Source organism: Oryctolagus cuniculus, chromosome 1 (genome assembly GCF_051225735.1).
Source record: "Oryctolagus cuniculus isolate XC-2025 breed Fujian yellow rabbit chromosome 1, ASM5122573v1, whole genome shotgun sequence".
Lineage (NCBI taxonomy): Eukaryota > Metazoa > Chordata > Mammalia > Lagomorpha > Leporidae > Oryctolagus > Oryctolagus cuniculus.
Genome location: NC_142867.1, coordinates 49654512 through 49677449, shown reverse-complemented (window position 1 = coordinate 49677449; position 22938 = coordinate 49654512). Strand labels below are relative to the sequence as shown.

General features: G+C 43.9%; 1 protein-coding gene across 50 annotated transcripts in view; it reads right to left on the bottom strand.

Annotated features, from left to right (window-relative positions):
* Positions 1 to 22023, bottom strand: part of SOX6 (SRY-box transcription factor 6) — a 647472-nt gene extending 625449 nt beyond the window's left edge. For 13 of the 50 annotated variants that reach the window (XM_051833970.3, XM_070073078.2, XM_089328312.1 and 10 more), the window contains exon 1: positions 19659 to 19890. The gene's annotated coding sequence lies outside the window, so the exon portion shown is untranslated. Of the gene's footprint in view, positions 1 to 17790; positions 18112 to 19658; positions 19891 to 20283; positions 20765 to 21076 lie in introns of those variants that run through there. The other 37 variants (XM_051833971.3, XM_089328228.1, XM_070073067.2 and 34 more) reach the window with 5 other exon arrangements.
* Positions 22024 to 22938: the final 915 nt, after the last annotated feature.

Below are 22938 nucleotides of genomic sequence, written 5' to 3'. Positions count from 1 at the left end.
CAGAATATTTAGGTTTAGATTATAGTTCTGCCACTTAATGGAAATGTGACCTTGGGCAAGTCATTTTCCCTTCCCAAACATTAATTTCCTTTTCTATAAAACAGAGATAATGACATCTGCCTCCCAAAGTTGTTATGTAAATTAAATAACAAGATGGCCAGAGCTGCAGCTCACTTGGCTAATCCTCCACCTGAGGCGCCGGCACCACAGGTTCTAGCCCCGGTTAGGGTGCTGATTTCTGTCCCGGTTGCTCCTCTTCCAGTCCAGCTCTCTGCTGTGGTCCGGGAAGGCAGTGGAGGATGGCCCAAGTGCATGGGCCCTGCACCCGCATGGGAGACCAGGAGGAAGCACCTGGCTCCTGGCTTCAGATCGGCGCAGTGCACCGGCCACAGCACGCCAGCCGTATTGGCCATTTGGGGGGTGAACCAACGGAAAAAGGAGGACCTTTCTCTCTGTCTCTCTGTCTCTCTCTCTCTCACTGTCTAACTCTGCCTGTCAAAAAAAAAAATTAAATAACAAGATAATAATATCTAATGTTTAAAGAGAGCTTACAACCTATCAAGCACTCTTTCAAATATATTAGCTAATTGAAATGTCTCAAAACTATGAAACAGGTAATACAACTATCTCCAACTTACTAAAGTCCCATAAATATTCTGGTACATGGTAACTGTATAACATGTTTAGCATCCATTTCATTACTCAACATTCCCTCCATCCATAACAATAAACAGGTACTGTAAATAAAATGAGAAAACTTGAAATCTGTTCATATTTTATGTGCTTCAAAAAACTGGTAGGAGGGGCCAGTGCTGTGGCATAGTGGGTAAAGCCGCCTCCTGCAGCGTTGGCATCCCATGTGGGCACCAGTTCAAGACCTGGCTGCTCCACTTTTGATCCAGCTCTCTGCTGTGGCCTGGAAAAGCAGTAGAATATGGCCTAAGTCCTAGAGCCCCTGCACCTGTGTGGGAGACCCGGAAGAAGCTCCTGGCTCCTGGCTTCAGATCCTCTCTCTCTCTCTCTCTCTCTCTCTCCCCCTCCCTTCCACCCTTCCTCCCTCTTCTTCTTTCTGTGTAACTCTGACTTTCAAAGTAAACTAAATAAATCTTTTTTTTTTTTTTTTTTTACAGGCAGAGTGGCCAGTGAGAGAGACAGAGAAAAAGGTCTTCCTTTGCCTTTGGTTCACCCTCCAATGGCCGCCGCGGCTGGCGCACTGCAGCCAGCGCAACGCGCTGATCTGATGGCAGGAGCCAGGTGCTTCTCCTGGTCTCCCATGGGGTGCAGGGCCCAAGCACTTGGGCCATCCTCCACTGCACTCCCTGGCCACAGCAGAGAGCTGGCCTGGAAGAGGGGCAACCGGGACAGAATCCAGTGCCCCGACCAGGACTAAAAAAAAAAAAAAAAAAAAAACAAACCTGGTGGGAGAGGAGAACTACATTCTCAATTAAAATAGAGGGCCCTTTTTTAAAAAAACAAAAACTCCTAGAGACCCCTTTATCCTCCTCCTCTTGAGGGATAGCTGCACTCTAAGATTCTGGAAGAGGTTAACTAACAGATTTCGAAGACAGTCAACTCTGTTGATGACATAAACCACACTCAAAAAACCTGGCACTGGTCACTGCTGCCAGCCTAGCCAAACACATGCAACGAATTGATGGCAGTGTCCCAATGCCTCACCTATCTCAGCCAACCCAATCTCTTTCAGACACAACTCCTCAGATGTTACTATTGCCTTCCTTCATAAAGTTCTCATTAGACACTTTGGCTCAGAAAGCAAGAACACTGTCCAGTAGCACATTGTGGAATTTCACTCTATCAAAAGTTGTCTGCGGGGCCAGCGCTGTGACGAAGCAGGTAAAGCTGCAGCCTGCAGTGCCGGCATCCCATATGGGCGCCGCTTCTAGTCCCGGCTGCTCCACTTCTGACCCAGCTCTCTGCTGTGGCCTGGGAAAGCAATGGAAGATGGCTCAAGTCCTTGGGCCCCTGCATCTGCATGGGAGACCCGGAGGAAGCTCCTGACTTCAGATCAGCACAGCTCTGGCCATTGTGGCCATCTGGGGAGTGAACCAGCAGATGGAAGACCTCTCTCTCTGCCTCTGCCTCTCTGTAACTCTGCCTTTCAAATAAATAAATAAATATTTTTTAAAAATAAATAAATAAAAATAAAATCTCCAAAGTGGGTACATACATCCCAGAAGAACACTATATAAATATACATTTATTTATTTAAAAATTCAGAAAAATTGATCTATTAAATTTAAATACAGATTGACACACCGGGTCTACATGTCATATGTCACTTCTGTACCAGAAGTATGCTGAATAAAAAAAGGAGACTGGTTATAGATATTATCATCTAGTTTTTAACTAAATTAATTCTGAACAAAGTGCAAGCTGGTTTAAGAAGATTCTTCTCCAAAAAAAAAAAAAAAAAAACAGCTTGATTACAATACTCTATTAATAATGCAGACCTCAGTGACAATAAACCATGACCAACCTGACACTTGTCCTGCTAGAAGGAGCTCTTGGGAAGATACATTACAGGATAGAAACAACTATGATCTAAGCAGATCTAACAAAAAACATTTTTTAATTATCAAGAAGATAGTTTGAAATACAGATTTATATCTAGTAATATTAACAATGCACCTTGCCCTATTGTACTTCGAAATGTTAAATAATAAGAAAATGAAACCTTTACAATCATAGAGACATCTGGAAACTAAGCACACAGATACAAATTCTTTCTGCAATTTTCCAATGATGCTTAAAATGATATAATACTCAATTTGGCATTTTTTATATAATTTCACCAAACTTAATGTTAAATGTTTAGAAATCTCTTTTGAAGTTCACGGAAGACATAAAGTTCTATGCTATTAGAAAGTCACTTGTTCTTCCTGCTACTATTTTTAAAAGGTTAAAATAATGTATAGAGAACCATAGAGAAGAAATTTTAAACATCTCCCCCTTAATTAAAAAACAGAGCTGCTTAACACACAAATCTGGAGTAACCATTTACCTAGAATGCTCTATGACTGATGTCCACTGGGGTTGTACAATGGTGCTACCACCATGCTGAACAAAGAACAGAAAACTTGGATGAAGACTTGAAAAAAAAATGTCAGGTAGGAAGCATGATTTTCAGAGGAAGAAATGTACATATTTCTCTACATGCCTACGTTTATGATATTTGATAGGAAAGGCTCTACTTTTGAGTAAGCCACTAAAACATGTACTAGAGAAGACAGAATCTAACAGTAAGCTACTCTTTTAAAATAAAAGCCACTTTTAGAGAAAAACCAAGAAAGTGTAAGCATGGATGCCCTGGCTGAACTAAAAGAAAAAAAGCAAGGTGGGTGGGGCAGAGGATAAGATTACAGAGATAGAACCATGAACTTCTCTAACTACATCATCCATAGCCAAGCAATTGCAGCAAAACGTTGAAGGCTGGTGCTATACAATAACAGAATTAATTTTTAAAATAGACATGTAAAGCTCAATAAAATCAACTGCTTTGAAATGATATGAAAAGTAATCATTAGAATTGTTTGCACCACCCAGAGGTTCCACTATTAACTTGTGGCAGTTTCCAAACTTAAGGGTAAAGTACAAAAATACCAATATACCAAACATACTCTCATGTGATGTCATGAAATTGTGAGTATGTATTAACAAGTACTCAGATTAGATGGATGGATGGATGATGGATGGAAAAATGGACAGACATAGACATTCAGGTAGAAACATCAAGTAAGCAAACAAACAACTATCTCTTCAAGGTAAAAGTGATATTTTATCAAATGAGAAAGTAAATACTTTTCAAAACACATTCATGCTATGAAAAACTATTTTAAAGATATGTTCAGGATGATTCCACCATTGTATGATTTTATTACCAAAAATTTTAGGTCTATATCATAAACTTACAGAAATTCTCATCTGTTTTCAATTTTAAATTGACAACAGAATATTGCAACCTGCTTGATGATGTTCCAAAAAGTTTCAGGGATTTCGAGTTCATTTATTAAAAATACGAAAATATTATACCTTCAACTTCGCAGGCGAAAGCAACTGATTACCAAAAAAGGAGACAGATTTACTCCCCAAATTTTAACAAAACTCTTTGAATGTTTTGCACATGGGATTAAAAGGTTTGTATCACAAGTTAATAATTGTGATCAATGATGGATTTCTTCCATTTGTATCTATTTTTCTTTTTAAGGTATCATTTTCAGCTAAAGCAACATTAAAAACACGTACCAGGGCCGGTGCTGTGGCACGGCAGGTTAATGCCCTGGCCTGAAGTGCAAGCATCCCATATGGGCGCCAGTTCGAGTGCCGGCTGCTCCACTTCCGACCCAGCTCTCTGCTGCGGCCTGGAAAAGCAGTAGAAAATGGCCCCAGTCCTTGCACCCCTGCACCCGTGTGGGAGACCCGAAGGAAGCTCCTGGCTCCTGGCTTCAGATTGGTGCAGCTTCGGCCGTTGTGGCCAATTAGGAAGTGAACCAGCAGATGGAAGACTCTCTCTCTCTCTGCCTCTCCTCTCTCTGTGTAACTCTGACTTTCAAATAAATAAATAAATCTTTTAAAAATAAAAAGTACCAAAATAAACTGAACTTAGAATCAGATCTTTAAAACACTTCACACAGAATTAAACCAAGACTTTTAGAACTAAGAAAGCATATTCAATTCTAGAGTTTGGGGGAATCATGATTAGTTTTAAAAGATTTATTTCATCTATATCTTTATTTTTAATATCTACTTATATGGAAAATATTATCACAACAGTACATCCACAATTTTAAATACACATGCATTTCTATTAGGTCACATGCTCATAAATATTCTGCTGATAGTATGCTCTATCCAGAACGTTTGGAGATGACTATTGTATTATGTCAGAAGTCTTCCCAAATAAGCCTTAAAACTATTTTGCCAATGGAATTCTTCAAGACTCACCTTTGCCAATAATATTCTCCAAATGTGCACTTAGACTACCCAAAGCACCTAAGATCTCTATCTTAAGCTTTGTGAACATCCTAAATTCTGCCACTTTTACCTCGGGCACTGAAAATATTATCTCAGATATAAACTTGTTAAATAAGCAAAACAAAAAATCCATTATCATTACAGCATCATAAAATGGAAAGGTCACTGATTCAAATATCCTATTTTATTAGCATTTTAATTCAAAAACCAGTGCACAGATCAAAAAGGAAGAGTAACAACTCAAAGATGTAAAAGTGGTGTTAGGGAAATACAAAAGAAAAAAAAAGAACATAGACTATCAAGGGCCACACTTTTCCATACATGTTCCCACACAGTTCCTGGTAACAGTAATGAGTTTTCCAAGTGGAAACACACACACACACACACACACACACAACTTCAAAATTAACACATGGCCAATTATGAGCGCTTTGGAAAAGAGCCCAACATGTCATAATTCAAAGCCAAGTGATTTTCCATTCTTTCCCTGTCATACTATACATAAGAATTTGACTCCCCAAACTCACTAGCCTCCCACTCCCCCAGTACGGACTGCCATATACTCGGTCGCCTCAGAGAAAAGATGCCTGTTACAAACAGCCACACAATTTAAAACAGAAAAGCATTCAATGTACATGACCCTACCTTAGCATACCTGTAAACCACACCAACCAATCCAAAAATACAAATGAAGGCATTCCCTGGACCCAATTTCTGGAAAAATCTAACGTATCTGACCTCAGAAAAAATAATTTCATTTAATAACAACCAATAATGTTATAATAAAAATTAAATATGACATTTATGAGCCTTAGGGATTCCAAGATTAAAATTCTTTTTAAAACTCAACATTCACTATATTCCTAAAGTTGTATTTAGGAAATGTATGAAGTGTGTATTCCTTAAAAGTTTTCTTTGGGGGAAAAAAAAAAAACCTCAACATATGGGGACAGTGTCATGCTGCAGTGGGTTAAGCTGCCACTTGTGATGCCAGCATCCCATAATAGAGTACCTGTGACACCAGCATCCCATATAGAAGCAACGGTTTGAGTGCTGGCTGCTCCACTTCCCATCCAGCTCCCAGATAACGTACCTGGGAAGGAAGTAGAGGATAGCAAGTGCTTGGGTCCCTGCACCCCTGAGGGAGACCAGAATGGATGGAGTTCCAGGCTCCCGGCTTCAGCTTGACACAGCTCCAGTCATGGTAGCCATTTGGGGAGTGCTCTCTCTCTCTCTCAATCTGTGTGTGTGTGTGTGTGTGTGTGTGTAATTCTGCCTTTCAAATAATAAATAAATCTTTTGTTTAAAAAAGCTCCTCGAGCCGGCACCGTGGCTCAATAGGCTAATCCTCCACCTTGCGGCGCCGGCACACCGGGTTCTAGTCCCGGTTGGGGCGCCGGATTCTGTCCCGGTTGCCCCTCTTCCAGGCCAGCTCTCTGCTGTGGCCAGGGAGTGCAGTGGAGGATGGCCCAGGTGCTTGGGCCCTGCACCCCATGGGAGACCAGGAAAAGCACCTGGATCCTGGCTCCTGCCATCGGATCAGCGCGGTGCGCCGGCTGCAGCGGCGGCCATTGGAGGGTGAACCAACGGCAAAGGAAGACCGTTCTCTCTCTGTCTCTCTCTCTCACTGTCCACTCTGCCTGTCAAAAAAAAAAAAAAAACAAAAAAAAAAACTCCTCAATATATTTATTTTCCTTGTGCATTTTTATGGTGGGAAAGGACTAAATCTGAGAAAATATTAAATAGTCACATTTTGTCCTCCAATGTGTGCAAGGGTGCTTCAAAAAGTTTGGTGCAAAGAATTTTTGAAATTCATGTACATGAAAGGTCTAAAAAAAGTTCATGAAAATGCATATTATGAAAAAAAAACTATGCATGGATTTCAAACGTGTTTTGCACCAAAACAAATTTATCATTTAATTCCAATTCTCCATAAACATTTTAAAGCACACTCACATTGCTGGGTCTTCAGAGTAACAAATGTTCCTAAGACTCAGTTAACAAATACATGGTGTTTCAAATTATTTAAACTTTCATCAGATGATGTATTATTTCCATTTTTATTTTATCTTAGTTTAGGTTTTTGCTTCTTATTAAAGAGCTCAACCGAATGTCTTAAAGGAAAATATCCTTTAAAGCATCATAACTAATTTAATATGACTAAGGGAATGTCACAACTGTTTTCTACAACTCTCACATCTTCTCCCCTACTTTACTCAAATTCATAGCCTTTCTTGTTTTAATTTTTATTGATTTAATTTACTTGAAAGGCAGAGAGACAGAATCAAAGAGACAGATAGCGATCTCGCATCCACTGGTTCACTCTCCAAATGGACACAACTGGACCAGACTGAAGCCTGGAACAAGGAACTCAATCCAGGTCTTCCATGTGGGTGGCAGGGACCCAACTACTCAATCCATCACTTGCTGGTCTCTAAGGAGGCAGATTAGCAGGAAGCTAAAATGGAGAGCAGAGCCATGATTTGAACCAGGCATCTGATACGGGATGCAGGCCATCTAACCAATGACTTAACCACTATGCCAAACACCTGGTCCAAGAACCTTTCTTTTTAAAGTAGAGATTTTTACCATTTTTAACGATATTATCCATAATCCAAGTTTCCAGCATGCCGAAGTTGTAAAGAAAACGACAGGCCACTGGAAACCAAGGCCATCATTTCTCTACGCTGTGTGACAACTGACCCCTTTTCAGAAAGTGACTATGGTTCAAAACCATATTAGTTGCAAAATCTCAATAGGTATTTTTAATTTGGAGAAATAAGTTATGAAACAGCAGAAAAATTCCGAACCAAAAACAGAAAATAAACTTCATAAGCTCCACGGGGAAAAAAAGATATTCAAAAAGTTACTAGAAAACACAGGATTCCAGATTACAAACTAAAAAATTGGATTTGGGGCCAGTGCCATGGCGCACTAGGTTAATCCTCTGCCTGAGGTGCCAGCATCCCATATGGGCTCCAGTTCTAGTCCAGCTCTCTGCTGTGGCCTGGGAAAGCAATGGAGGATGGCCCGAGTCCTTGAACCCCTGCACCCACGTGGGAGACTGGGAGGAAGCACCCGGCTCCTGGCTTCGGATTGGCGCAGCTCCGGCCATTGCAGCCACTTGGGGAGTGAACCAACGGAAGGAAGAACTTTCTCTCTTTTTCTCTCTCACACTGTCTGTAACTTTGCCTGTCAAATCAATTAAAAATAATTTTTAAAAAGATTGGATTTAAGTTCCCAATCTTAAATTTCTCAGAAGTAGAGAGGAGTTCTTGTCACCACTCTTGCTTCTGCAACTGCTACTGTTTCATCATCATTATTGCATAATAATAATTTGTATTTTTCCCAAAAGTTAAAATTACTCAGAGGATTTATTTTCATGTTATCTCTCAATAAGAAGAGGAATTTATGAAGTGCCAACTTTATGGTTGGAAGTACTTCATTGTAGGCATCTAAAGAACCACAATAAATATGAGAAATTTAAAAATAACACAAAGTTCTAAGTTTTCAGATATAAGTCTCTAAGACTATGCTTGTCAGTTGGGGAAAAAATATTACAGTGAAAGATATAAGATTTTATTAGCTTAACAGTCCTACTAATCAGTTTATATGTTAAAAGGCCACTTCTTAAATTTCCTCCATACCTTAAAATGTACTATGCCCCAGACCACAAAACCAAGCTAAGAAAGAGAAATGCACTGGTTAAGTAGGTGGCCTACAGCCATATTACATTCAAGGCAGCCTTTGTAGATGTCACAAAGACTTACATATAAGATATTTCAGAGGTCAGCTTTGGGGCACAGAGGGTTAAGCCGTCATCTGTGATGCCAGCATTCCATATGGGCGCCAGTTAGAATTCCTGGCTGCTCCACTTCCAATCCAGCTCCCTGCTAACAGTCTAGAAAAGCAGCAGAAGACAGCCCAAGTATGCGGGCCCCTGCACCCATGCTGGAGAACCGGATGAAGCTCCTGGCTCCTAGCTGTGGCTTTGCCCAGCTCTGGCAATTGTGATCATTTGGAGAGTGAACCAGCAGATGGAAAATCTGTCTCTCTCTCTCTCTTTCTCTCTCTCCCCCACCCCGTGTGTGTGTGTGTGTGTGTGTGTGTGTCCTCCTCTCTGTAACTCTGCCTTTCAAATAAATAATCTTTTTTTTTTTAAGAAAAGACATTTCAGAATCAGACCCACAGAACAGTTAGCAATGCTAGCAAATGTTCTCCCATGTTCAATGCTTTTTAGAATGTTACCTGAAACCTATTCCTAATCATCCTTTAAATCACAGATCAAAAGCCACCTCCTACCAGAAGCTTTCCCTGACATAGTTACTTCTGCTCTTGCACATATCGTCACTAGAGCAATTAGCACACTGCACAGAATCACCTAAATTCAAAGCTCTTCACTAGGACCATGCATTTTCATATTTGAAATGTGATCGATTGGTCCCCAACCTTTCGCCATCAAGGATTCTTTTATTAATCCTCCCTCATGAACTTCATATTTTTGAAAGATCGTTGCCTATCAAACTAGCCACACTTACTATGCAACAGTTAAGTAGATTTCCAATTGTTATTAATCAGAGATATATAGAACTGATATTGAATGCTTCTGATCAGCATGGTATTGTTCACTTAAATTGGTGTATGAGAAACACAGCAACGGTTTGGCTCTGGAAGTAAGTATGAAGATAAAATGAATGAGCCCTGACATTGTATTGAAGAGATTGGGAAAAAAGCCAGTCCTAATTTATGACATACAAACTTTGGAGTAAATAATGTCCTGAAGCAAAACCCAATTGAAACATTTATTCATATCAAGTAGGAAGTTAGTATGACTGGTAAGTTTATCTACCCCACATACCTTTTATTGAATGAAGCACTAAAAAAACTGAGGAGGTCTACAAAAAGCCAGAGGATTAAAAGCCCTTCTTGTGCCATAGTTCTACTACTGATCACACAACCACTGCCAATTTATCCTAACATAATTGTCCAGAACTGTTCTACACATTTTCATATACAGCATCTTCAAACTTAATCTCCCCAACAATCCTAGAGAATATATTCTATCACCATCCTCACATTCAAAACGAGGAAGATGAAACTTAGAGAAGCTGCGTAACTTTTCCAAGATCACACACTAATTTAAGAAATAAAGACTTAAAGGGAAGAATCAAGTAATAAAAATTGCAAGTTTAATTTGGTCTTCACATACACAGCTTTGTTATTCAAATGAAGAAGAATACTTTCCATTTCATCTTAAAACGAAACAGATTGAGGTCTGTAGATCTGACATTAAAAAATTCCTGTTATTGATCATTTATATTCATAACATTATAAAATCTCCTTCTTTACAGGCTTCCAAAATAAAGAACACATCTTAATTGATTAGAATAGAGAAAAGGTGATCAATACCCTGTGGAAGGAACGACATTTCAAAATCTCCTCCAGTCCTCAGAATTGGAGTTTTGTCGAATCTGAGAGGTTGTACACTCAAACTCAACATTTAGTCACCTGCAACTCTACCCTGTCTTCCAGAATGCAGATGAGTTCTCCTTTCCAGGAAAGAACCTATACTGCAATATCTATTTTATACAAGAGTAAAAGCAACAGGTTATGTAACTTGCCAAAGATTATATAGCAAATGTGTTGTGAACTTAGTATGGGAAATCAGATGTTTATAGTGCCATTTCAACAATAACAGATAATAAAGTGGATGGCATTGTGGCGTAGCAGGTTAAGCCACCACCTATGATGCTTCCAATCCAGCTCCCTGCTAGTGTGCCTAGGAAAGCAGCAGAGGATGCCCAAGTACTTGGGCCCCTGCCAATCACGTGGGAGAACCTGATGGAGTTCCTGGCTCCTGGCTTCATCCTTAATCAGCCCCAGCCATTGCAGCCATTTAGGAAGTGAACCACCATTCTGTGTGTGTCTCTACCTTTCTCCTTCTAACTTTGCCTTTCAAATAAATAAGTCTTTTCTTAAAATAGATAATATATATTTTTTATTTTATATGAATCCCTAGGTTTAGTGCTTTACACTCATTTATCTCACTGAATGCTCACAGTAGCCTTCCAATGTGGTTATTATTATTGCTCCCATTTTTCATGTTAAGAAACTGAGGCTAGGTCGGCACCGCGGCTCACTAGGCTAATCCTCCGCCTTGCGGCGCCGGCACACAGGGTTCTAGTCCCAGTCGGGGAGCCGGATTCTGTCCCAGTTGCCCCTCTTCCAGGCCAGCTCTCTGCTGTGGCCCGGGAGTGCAGTGGAGGATGGCCCAAGTGCTTGGGCCCTGCACCTCATGGGAGACCAGGATAAGTACCTGGCTCCTGCCATCGGATCAGCGTGGTGTGCCAGCCGCGGCAGCCATTGGAGGGTAAACCAACGGCAAAGGAAGATCTTTCTCTCTGTCTCTCTCTCTCACTGTCCACTCTGCCTGTCCAAAAAAAAAAAAAAAAAAAAGAAAGAAAAGAAAAAGAAAAAGAAAGAAAGAAACTGAGGCTTATGAACTATACCATGGGTATTTTGGGGGAGAGAAGGATGACTTCTCCTGCACAGAATGTTTAAAGCCTATGGGGTCCATTGGATATTATTTCTGAGAAAACCACAACATTCTCAAGAAAGAACAATGAACTATTCTCTCCTAGTTAAGCATTCTTACCAGTTCTACCAAGACACCTGAGCACCAAGAAAGCTGAACCTAAAGTTTTTCTACCTACCAAATATTAAATCTTCAATAGAAGGAAAAAATCCTTAAGGAATAAAAATTTAGTACTATAGGCCGGCGCCGCGGCTCACTAGGCTAATCCTCCGCCTACCGGCGCCGGCACACCGGGTTCTAGTCCCGGTTGGGGCGCCGGATTCTGTCCCGGTTGCCCCTCTTCCAGGCCAGCTCTCTGCTGTGGCCAGGGAGTGCAGTGGAGGATGGCCCAGGTGCTTGGGCCCTGCACCCCATGGGAGACCAGGAAAAGCACCTGGATCCTGGCTCCTGCCATCGGATCAGCGCGGTGCGCCGGTTGCAGCGCGCCAACCGCGGCGGCCATTGGAGGGTGAACCAACGGCAAAAGGAAGACCTTTCTCTCTGTCTCTCTCTCTCACTGTCCACTCTGCCTGTCAAAAAAAAATAATAATAAAAAAAAATGTAGTACTATAGAAATGACTTTCAGTGTTCCTAGAACTTATTAATGGCTCAATTGCATTACCCAATGACCTGTTTATAAGTTATAAAACAAAGCACTTATCACCATGCCTGAGAATAAGTTCTATTTGAAGCCTTCAGTATGTATGTATCTATGTATATATGTATTTGACAGAGAGACAGAGCTCCCATACACTAATGCATTCCCCAAATGCCAGCCTGAAGCTAGGAACCCAGAACTCAATCCAGATCTCCTGTATGAGTGGCAAGTACCATCACCTGCTGCCATCACAAGGTTGTCCATCAGCAGGAAGCTGGAATGGGGAGCAGAACCTGGACTTAAAACCTAGGCAGTCCGATTTGGGATGTAGGTGTCCCAAACGGCATTTTAACTGCTAAATCAAATGCCTGCCACAAAACCTATGCTCTTCATTAAAAAAATAAAATAAAAAATACACTGTTGTATTTTTCCCCCATATATTGGGCTTGTGTATTCTTTGAAAATGAAGAATCTTTGACTAATTTGAAAGAACTACTTCCCAAACCAAAGATATTGTGCTCAGGAAAGTCAAAGTCATAAATAACACTAGAGTCCATTTTTGTATTTGAATGAATATATTAAAGACAGATAATTCAAGTTGTCTCCTTATAATGGACAAGAACAACAAAATATTGAAGGTAGCAGGAATAACAGATCATTTAAAGGGTTATCTTGTGAGATTTTTCAGTGAAAACAGAGATCAAGACAGAACTTGAACTGAGAGAACATAAAATGTTTGCATACACTTTAATATGTGCATCATATAATGCACTTTGAATTTACCTTATATGCCTATTTATATGTCATCATTGAAAAGGATAAAATCAATATACTTAAGTAATTTGGTCTGAAACAGCTAAAACACACAGACCTCTTAAAAGATTTTGTACTATCACTTCAGGCTTCTTCAACACATGGTGCTTCCATCCAGAGAAATCTTTAAAAAGCTTTATAGACCATGGGAGCTTAGTAAATAAAACACACCACTAAATTCCTTGCCACATGTGCCACAGCAGAAGGTTCGTAGAGAAAGAGCAAACACGGAAATAGAAAATCCAGAAAATTACAGAGCAGCAAATTCAAGCTGGTTTCCAAAGATGCAAAAATTTCTAAAATATATACAACATTGGAATACAAATTGTGAGATTTCTTATTTCACTATTCTATCCAAAAATAACTACAGGTTAAGATAATAACTTAGTTCTTTAAAAATAAAATCAAACATCCCCCTATAAACGCAAAGAGATAACTCTTTAGATCAAGATTTCTATAGTTTCAAATGATTGTTTTTCACTTGAAGCAGTATGAAAGAGAATGTCACATTTTCATGTCATTAAAACGTAAAAAAAGGAGCATTTCAGAAATCTTCTTTAAGCATTGAAAATGAATTTTTTCTAATATTATGCACTGTGCAAATTAGTGAGGATTACTAAGTATATTAGCATTATAAAGTAGAAATATCTAGGCAGTTGATTTTTAATGTGGTTTATTAGTTTATAATAGATTACAGCAGCTACAATTAACCTCAGAAAATAACTCACATCTTTCCTAAAGATGAAAGTTTTTTGAGTGAATAGTAAAATAAGAGTGATATATTAGGGGTCTTAGAGGAGCAAGAAGAGATTCTGAATATAAACAAGCCATCATTCTGGTAAAAGGAAATACAAACAACTGGAATAAAAATAGTTGATGCACAAAAGCCATAATGAGGGGGTAGCTCAAAAAATAACTTCTACTTTGAATGGTTTGGATGAAATACAAATTATCCACAGAAAAGTGTGGACTGGCATAAATGTTTGTACAAAATTATAAGTGTATTTCAAGAAGGATGCAAGAGGCAACCGCCTGCATGATGCACAAGGTCCCGGCAATGCTCTGCTTAAGTGCTAGTGCACAGAGTCCAAACCACTGCATTTTAATTACCATGCAGCCTCAGATATATTGCCTTTGATATGGAAATGTTCATGTTCTCTCATCTTCACATATGGTCTCATGCACAGAAATCTTTATCTGATTCATAAAAAATAAACTAGAATCCAATCTCAACACCTGACCTCAGTGCTTAGAAGTTTTATACTAAGCATGGTGTCACTATAAAAAGAATGGCTAATATTGGTGTAAAGTTGGATATTTTGAGCAATGATATGAAGGATTTGCAGTTAAGAACTGAATCAATACTGCTTCTCTGAGGTTTTAGGGTTTCATGTTCCCTCTTTTTGAGACTACCACAGATTTGAAGAAAAACAGACCAGCACCCTTTTCTGGAGGTGAGAGATTCTGTTGTAGATTTAAGTGATATTCCATTTTACAACCTTCACTCACATTCTTCAATTGACATTCTTATCCAAGCTATGACAATGGATATTTAAAACTTGAAAAGCTCCACCAAAAAACCATAATGCAAATTTTGAACTATTTTCAGCTTGTCTAAATGTTTAAACAAAATGATTAGCTGTAAAGCTTTTACCCTCTTCCACAGAACAAGGAAAATAAAAACAATCTTCCTATGAACGAATAATGAATATATAATGAGAGGATTATGAGTTTCTGTTATAACTTCACCAAAACAATTGGTTTTCATATCACAATTGAAAAACTTCAAGCAGAAAGGATATGTTGCACATTTAAAATGTACATACATTTAAGAACAATTGCTTTTCACATACTATACTGAATCATTAGCTTTTTTTTTTACTTGCATATTTTGACATTCAGGGTATAATCAGTAGAAAATGTGAAGGCAGGTTAAGATCATAAAATGTTCTAACACTTTATTTTTCTTGTTAGAAAAAAATAATAGGGGAGAGATTTTTTCTTTAACAAGAAACAATCAAACCTAAAGATAGTCTATTTCTTCCTCTAAAAAGTAATGACTACTTGTTCACTTTTTAGCAGGTTCCTGTAAGAAAATCTGTTCTCATTAAATTTCATATAACCACATAACTTGATAATACTAAAATAACCTAGATTAATTTTCCAAAAAAAAATGGTAACATGACCCGTCTAACCTCATGACAGCACATAATACAACCCATCTGCAAATCGTCTTGCTCTAAGTTATCTGTGTTTTATCATTTCTAGTACCTGTCTGTGCCTGATATGGTACTCTCAGACACATTAGCTTGATGGAATGTTTCACTTAACTTCAAAAACATCAATTGATATATATGCATCCCTAAACTATACTTGTATTTCAAATAGCTCTTACATAAACAAAAAAGTGTACTACACTTTCATAGAATACTGTTTCTTAATAGTGAAAAAATATATGTGTGTATATATATATATACATATATATATATATATATATATATATGGGTTCTTTCACTAACAGAATTCTTTCAAACATGGAAAGAGACATAGAAACACATAATCTAACAAAACTGAGAGGTATAGAAAATATCTAAAGGCTAAATTCAATATAAGTTAAGTCTTGTTCAAAAGAAAATTCATTTATTCCTCTACCTATTACACTAACTGAAAAAGAATTATTTAAACTTCCAGTGATTTCTTCAATAGAAGATGGATACGCACAGCAATTTCATCAGTGATCAATAACTCAATAATTCCCAAAAGAGGTCAAATAGAAACAGACATAAAACCTCAATAATGCCACCAAAAATTACTACATATATTTAGATTAACATATTTTACATCCTAATAAAAGAAAGATTTGCTAGTTAACATATTGTAAATACATGCTCTTCCCTTAAGAAGAAAAATGTTTTTTCTGCTGCTAATGAAAAAATGCCCAACAGACAATATTAAGTCCTACTGAATCTCATTTCATCTAGGTATTCAATTACTGAATCCATTATAAAATCACCTTAATATACAGGTACTTCATACTGCTTTATTAATAATATTTCTCACATATATCTTTAATAGCATACTGTTGAGTATTATACTTACACAATACACTATTATAGGAGTTTGTATCATGCTGCATAATAAAATGAAAACCTTTTCTGCATTTAAAAATGCATATACACCAGAACGAAGTTCTTTTTCATCACTTCCAAAACAATAAATAAATGCAACAATACACTGGATAAATACTAAACCAAAAACAATCTGATTTTGCCACTCTAACTAAAGGAATAAGGAGGAAGAACACAGGAAAAAGGAGGCATTGGTAGTACATGAGAATGGCAACAGAGGACATCAGTTTCCCTAAGGAATTAATGACCTATAATCAATGAATGGATACTGGTTACCTACTGCCTTTGGTCTAAACCAGATATAATAAGTGAGGTACTTGCTTGCTTTCAGAGTTTGAAAATTTTAGGGTTTTGGTTGTTTGAACTTTTTTTCTTTCTTTAAAGGAGATGGACAATTTCTCTTGACTTACGAGGTTTTCAAAAATGTAGGGGGAAAAAATCTACATGTTTCGCCTACTAACCCATGTGCTCAGATGTGTGTTCCGGAAAGATCCTCTCCAAAATGTCTACATAACACATTTATGGACTGATAGAGTGGAAAAAAATTCATTCATGTGTTTTCTCCTGCTATAAGAAGATGAAATATTACACTGGCTCAATAAAAAGCAAATGCAACTTAATAAACCACGTTCCCACTTCCCTCCAAGAAAGGTACACCCTCGCCACCATAGCACAGCTAACACTGCCACGCTAAACTTGTCCAGGATTTGGGTGTTTGTTTTGAAATAAAGAGAATCTTCCAGTAGGTATCAGGCACATCTGAGTGGCCTAAAAACAAGGGGAGGAGGGAGACTGATGCAAGTGCCCAATGCTGAGTGTTGAATTCCATGGTGACTGCACAGGGTGACAGAGGGAAGGTCATGTTCAAGGCTGCAGAAATCTGGTCTCTACCAGGGAGTGCAGGCTGAAGCAGACTTCAGGCGAGATCTGGGAAGTGAAGTGAGAGGCTCAAGCACCAATCTGTACTGCAAGAAGAGAATAGGCACTGCTCCTAAGAGCCCCAGGCCGAACCAGACTGCGCCAAGGAGAGACCGAGCAGCCCTCTCCAGGCTCCCCCACAGGGATCACTAGCAGCCCCAAGCGGCTAGGCCTGCAGGGGGAAACCAGAAGCTGCAATCATGGCATAGACACTAACTTGCTGAGAGACCTTTGGGAGGGCGGGCAGAAAGGAGACCAGAGGCAGAAGGGGAACTGTGCGAACAAGGAGCCTGAGGTCCCTACTCAAGGCTGGATGCACAACGCCAAGCCTGGGCTGGTCCTACTGGGTCAGTGAGCACAGAGGAGTGTTATCAGCCCTCCCCCACAGGCCGGGAGCCGAGAGTAAGTGTATTGCCAGAGTTCTTCTGCCTCTTCTTTTCCCAGTCCAATCTGCACTCTGCCGCCCGGCCCCGGATCCCCCCTCCAGCCCCCCGAGCCGGAAAAGGAGGAGAGGAAAGAAAACTGAGAGGAAGGGAAGAAAACAGAATAATCAAAGATGAGGCTGTCCTGTCACGGTCTGCCCCACCAGGGCCTCCCAAAGCTGTCCTGGCCGGTGTGGCCGTCCCTGGGGAACCCTCGCCCAGAAGGGAGCTGAGGGGACCAGGTCGGCCAAGCCCGTGCCTGCGGGCCCCGGGGACGAGGTGCTGAGTGCGCAGGCTAATTATACATGTGGCATTTGGGCAGCCGACTGTCCAGTGACACCTTACCTTATGAGGAAACGTCAACCCCAGCAACTGTTCAAAACAAAATGCCATCGCGGGATCAGCTTCGCCGGCTCTTGGCCGGTCCAGGACTGCTTTTCCCACAGCCTCTCGCACTTGGCGCAAGAATGCGGCCTGGGGAAGCCAGCCGTAGGCGGGCGGGCCGGCCGGGGTGGGGGGGACAGGCGGGGCGGGCCTTGCAGGTGTCCGTCCTGTCCCCCCTCGCCACGGACCAGCTCGTGGACCCGACCACTTGACCTTTTTATTCACCAAACCCACCTCCTAGAAATAGAATGGGCGGGGCTGTGTCTGTTCTCCTCGGGACCCGGGGGAAGACCTGGGCATGTGACTATAAAGGGCAGGAGGGAAGAGACCCCGGTGGGCGGGGGAGAGGGGCCCTTTCTTGCCCCGACTCCCCCTGGGTGGCTGACTGGGCCGTCCCGCCAGGGTCCAAAGCCCGGCCTCAAAAGCGCGCGCCAGAGACCAGCGCCGAGACCGGGACGTCCTCCGAGCGCCCCACTGACAACGCAGCGGGAGGTCCCGAGCGCAGCCCTGTCCGCTGCGGGAACCTGCTGTGGGCCGCCTCGGCACCGGGACCGAAACTTCCCGCGCGGCCCTCACCACGAGTCACACACAGGACAGGCAGCTGGGGGCAGCCCTTCTCGCCCACAGCCCGGCCCCGCAAGCCCAGTCGAAAAGTTGTTTTCAGACCCCAGAGAAGGGTGGCGTTCACTATCTGGCAATTCATCCAAAACAAACGTTTTCAAACTTGGTCCGCGTTAAGACAGCGTAAATGAAACTCAAAACACTCCGGTAACAACCACCTTTTATCTGCTCCGAACACAGCCATTCCCTTTTTATCTGAGAGCTCCGCGGAGCGCCCAGGAAACAGCCGGGCACAGGGCTAATCTGTCCCCGCAGCCCCGGGCTGCTGTTCCTGGCGCCCGAGCACAAACCCGGTAGCCTACAAGCCCCTTCCCTTCGCTGCCCGGCCCTTGGAGGGGGGAAAGAAGAAAGCAGCTCCCCACCGCCACCCCCGGAAGCGCCCAGGCTCCGCGGGGCCCCGTGGCGAGTGGCAGCACCGCCCCCGGCCCTGGGCCGAGCCCGGGAGCAGCGGACGTCGGCCGCCGCTGCGAGACAGGGCAGCGGGTGGCGGGGCCCGGGCAGGGAGCCGAGAAGGACGGAGGGCGCGAGCCCGGCTCAGGGACGCGGGGCGGGGGAGAAACGTGCGGAGACCGTGCGCCCGGCCCGCGGATTCCGAGGCCGAGCCCGCGCCCGGCGGAGCTGGGCTGCCCCTCACCCACGCCCCCACCGGGCCGGGCACCCCCGCCTCCGCATCCAGGGCAAGGAGGACCACAGATTAGCACTCGGGTTTCGGACTGTCTTGGAGTTCGGTTTGTTTATTCCTGAAAAGATCATAAAAAGTCATGTCCAAAAACGGGGGGGAGGGTGAGAGGGGGAGGAAAAGGGAGTAGCGGACCGAGCCGGAGGCGGCTCGAGCGGTCCGGGCAAAGTTGAGGCTGAGCAGCCTGGGCGCGGGCGGGAGGAGCAGCGCACGCGTTTTCTAGCCACCCGGGTTTCCTTCGCGAGCTCCTCCGAGAAAACTCCCCGCGGAGCGAGTGGCGGGGATCCTCGACTCCCGCCCGCCCACCCTCGGTCGGCGTCAACCCCACGCATAGCGAGAATTTCCGACCCGAAATGGGAGTAGGGTGCGGGTAGCGTGAAGAAGCCCAGGAGCTCGGCGGGTCCTCCCGACCTCCCCGCACCCCGAGCCTGGCTTACACGGGAGCGCTCCAAGAACTGCGGCCGCGCAGTCACACGGCCAATCAACCCAACACTTTTCAAGAAAACAAAATATTCTCTGGGAAACTTACTTTGCATTTAGCCTCTATTCTTTGGGGGGATGCGGTTTAGGTCGGCTCGTAAGGAAAGCCCGTTTTGTCCAGGTTGGATATTGTCTACTTATGGATCAGCCCTTGGGTGAGGGTTTATTTTAATTTATGGCTTATGCATTCTTTTAAGGTCGATTTACATGACCTCCGGCTACAACTGAGACGGCCGAGGAGGGCACTCCAGTCGTCAGTCGGCCAAGCCCACAATTAAAACAGCCCTCCCCCCCAGACTCGGTGTGACGAGGACTCCCCGGGTCGGCTGCCTGCCTGCCTGCCTTTCCCGTTCTCGGCTTTCTTCACTTCTTTCTTTGTCCCCCTCTTTTCTTCCCTTATGCTTTTTTTTTTTAACCATCACGAAATAAGATGTGCTATCAGTTTGGAAAGTTTCGGTAGAACTTTCTCTAAACCCAAGCCTGCAAGCGGTAAGAAGCGGTACAACGCTCACAAAGCCCTCAGGATGTTGCCCCCTTGTGGGCAAAGGGGACATTACCACCCAGCGGTCCCGTCTGAGATCTCGGAGAGAGAGAAAAAGAGAGAGAGAGCGCTACACACGCAGGCACACAAAGTTCCTCCATCACACTTGCGCGAACTTCAATGAAACACCTACCTCAAAACTTCACGGAGACTTAAAAATTCATTCTCTAAGCCACCTGACTTCTTTTCCATACCATTCCCAGTTATATAGATTAGAATGTCTACGCGGGGAGGCGGAGGAGGAGGAGTAAGGTGGGCCGAGAGGGCAGAAAGATTTCCGGACGAATACTTAGGATGGCGATAACAGCTCCCTGTTGTCAAGGGCGGCGTTGCCTGTCTCTCTGCCTGCCCTTTTGCCTTGGTGTCCTACGCACAGTTATCTACAGCTACAACATGTGTTTCCCTGGAGCGCACGGGGCGGGGGGGGGGGGGAGGAGGGGAGCCGAAAACCAGAAGCCCGCCACGCAGATCTGTCACCGCCTCCGGAACCAGGCGAAGCTCTCCGAGAGGGGGCCGCATCCCGGAGATCGGCGCGCCCGCCCGCCAGCGAGCGGCAGGCGCTCGGGCCGCGTTCTCGCCCCCCGCTCCCCCTCCGCCGGGAGCGCCCTCCTCCCGCTCCTCCTCCCGCTCTCCCCTCCCCAGCCCAGCGCGGAAACCCGCCCCGGCCGGGCGGCCGCGGCTCCGCTCGCTCGGCCCTCGCCCCTCCGCCTGTCCTGCCCCGGCCCCTGAGTCCCAGTTCAGAGAAACTCGCCCCGGGAGCTGCCCGGAAGGGCAAGGGCGGAAGGCGCTGGCTGGGGCCCGCGGCCCGGCCCTGGGCTCCTGCCCCGGCCCCTGCCGCTCCCCAACAGGTAGCTCACAGGCGGGCCGCGCGCCCTCGCTCTGCCTCCCTCGCTCGCTAGCTAGCTCGCTCGCTCCGTCCCGGTTACCTGGGCGGGCTCCAGGATGGTACCGCACGGGAGGGCTCCTTGTGCGCTGCGCCGCGGGAGTAAATGGCATTAAAGAAAAAGGGAAAGACACAAATAAAAAAAAATGATTAAAGGAAGGAGAGTCGAGGCTAGGTCAATGAACACAGCCCGAGGAGCGAGGGAGCAGAACCCCCGGCGCCGCGGCCCGCGAGCCCGTTAACTCAAGTCTGCGGGGGTGTCCCGCCCCGGGCGGGGGCCGCACCGAGCGGCAGAAGTTTGCCGCCGGGTTGCGGGAGGTGCGCGCGGAGCGGGGTGACCAGGGGCTTCCCCCCCGGAACAAGTGAAGGCGATGGTTAGTGCTGTCAATCTTGGCAATCAGTGTGAGCGGCCATGTCGTAAGTATTCAAAGCATTTCCCGTCGTGCAACATCAGAAAGTGAGTGGCCAGGGCATTGATCTGAGCGAGGGAGAGGAGGCAGGGCTCCCCTCCCAGACAACACAGGCAAGATGAGACAAGAGGCGAGGGAGGCAGCGAGCCAGGCGGGAGGCTGGGAGGGAGGGGGAGGGCCGCTGGAGGGGAAGGAGGGGAGAGTGGAGGCAGAGGCGAGGAGAGCCGCGCGCACAGAGCTCGGCGGCGAACGGCAGCCGAGGGCCCGCGGCAGCAAGCGCCTGGAAGAGAGTAAAGCGCCTACTAGGAGAACACTGGCAGGGACCGCGGAGCGAAGACTCGGGGTCAGAGCGGAGAGCGGACAGTTGCTAGGTGGGGGAGAGGCAGGCCGCAGGGGAAAGGACCAGAGGAGCGCTGCAAAGCCTGGGGCTGCTGGGGGTAGTGAGAGGGGAGCCCAGGGAAGCGAGGACAAGGTAGGCCATCTGGGAGGGAAAGAAGGAGCAAGCTGGAGGAAGCGAAGACGTCAAATGCGAGAGGGCGACGCAGGGATGGTGGCTTGTGCTTTGGAAAAGTTGAGTGACAGGAGGAGGCACGGGTTGAATGTTCAAAAGTCCTGAAGGACAGACCTGGACCACGGAAGCGAGCCAGGGAGACACAGGAGAAAGAACAGGGGTTTGAAGCAGGCCAGGCATGAGGAAGGAAGGGTGAGTATTAAGAAGGGCGAAGGGAAATGGAAGACAGAAGTAGGCAAAAGAGAGGAAAGGAAAGGATGCCGGAAGCAGAGATAATGAGAACACACCCGTCAGTAGGATCTCAGTAAGAGAAACTTGTCCTAAAAAATGGAGGAGGAGGAACTGAAGGGGAAAAAGAAGAGGCATGGGAGATTCCTAACATATTGAGGTGGCAGTGCTCTGGAGGCCATATGGATTATGGAGTTTACGGGTTAAAATTATTATAAATAGCAAGACATGTACAAATTACCAAAAATTACTACACCTTTACTATATTAAATAAAATAGCTCCCAGTATATTATATGACAAGTCTGTGTTGCACTGATTGGAACCTCAACTTTCTAGAGGAAAAGATTTGGAAAAACAATTTCAAGAGGGGTGGTGTGGAGGTGGTAGCAGGTGAAAAAGAGTTTCAGTCACCCATGATAAGCATATTAAAATGCATAAGCAAGATGTAGAAGATTATGTTAATAAAAGACCCCCCCCATAAAAAACCTACATAAATTAAAGGTTCCCTTTGATTCATGTGTAGGGTAGATTAAAGAATTAAAGGGTTTGGAATGGCCTAAATGAGCACAAACCTGAACATTTATCTTAGTGCAAAAAAAAAAAAAAAAAAAGGCTGGAAGACTGGGAGGGAAAAAACAATCATGGTGTCAGGTACTAGGATATAAAACCAAAGAAACAGATGAGACAATTAGCTTTGACAGGAAGTGTGAACAACGTGAGGTTGGTTTGCCTTAACCAAGGCCCAAAGTAATAGA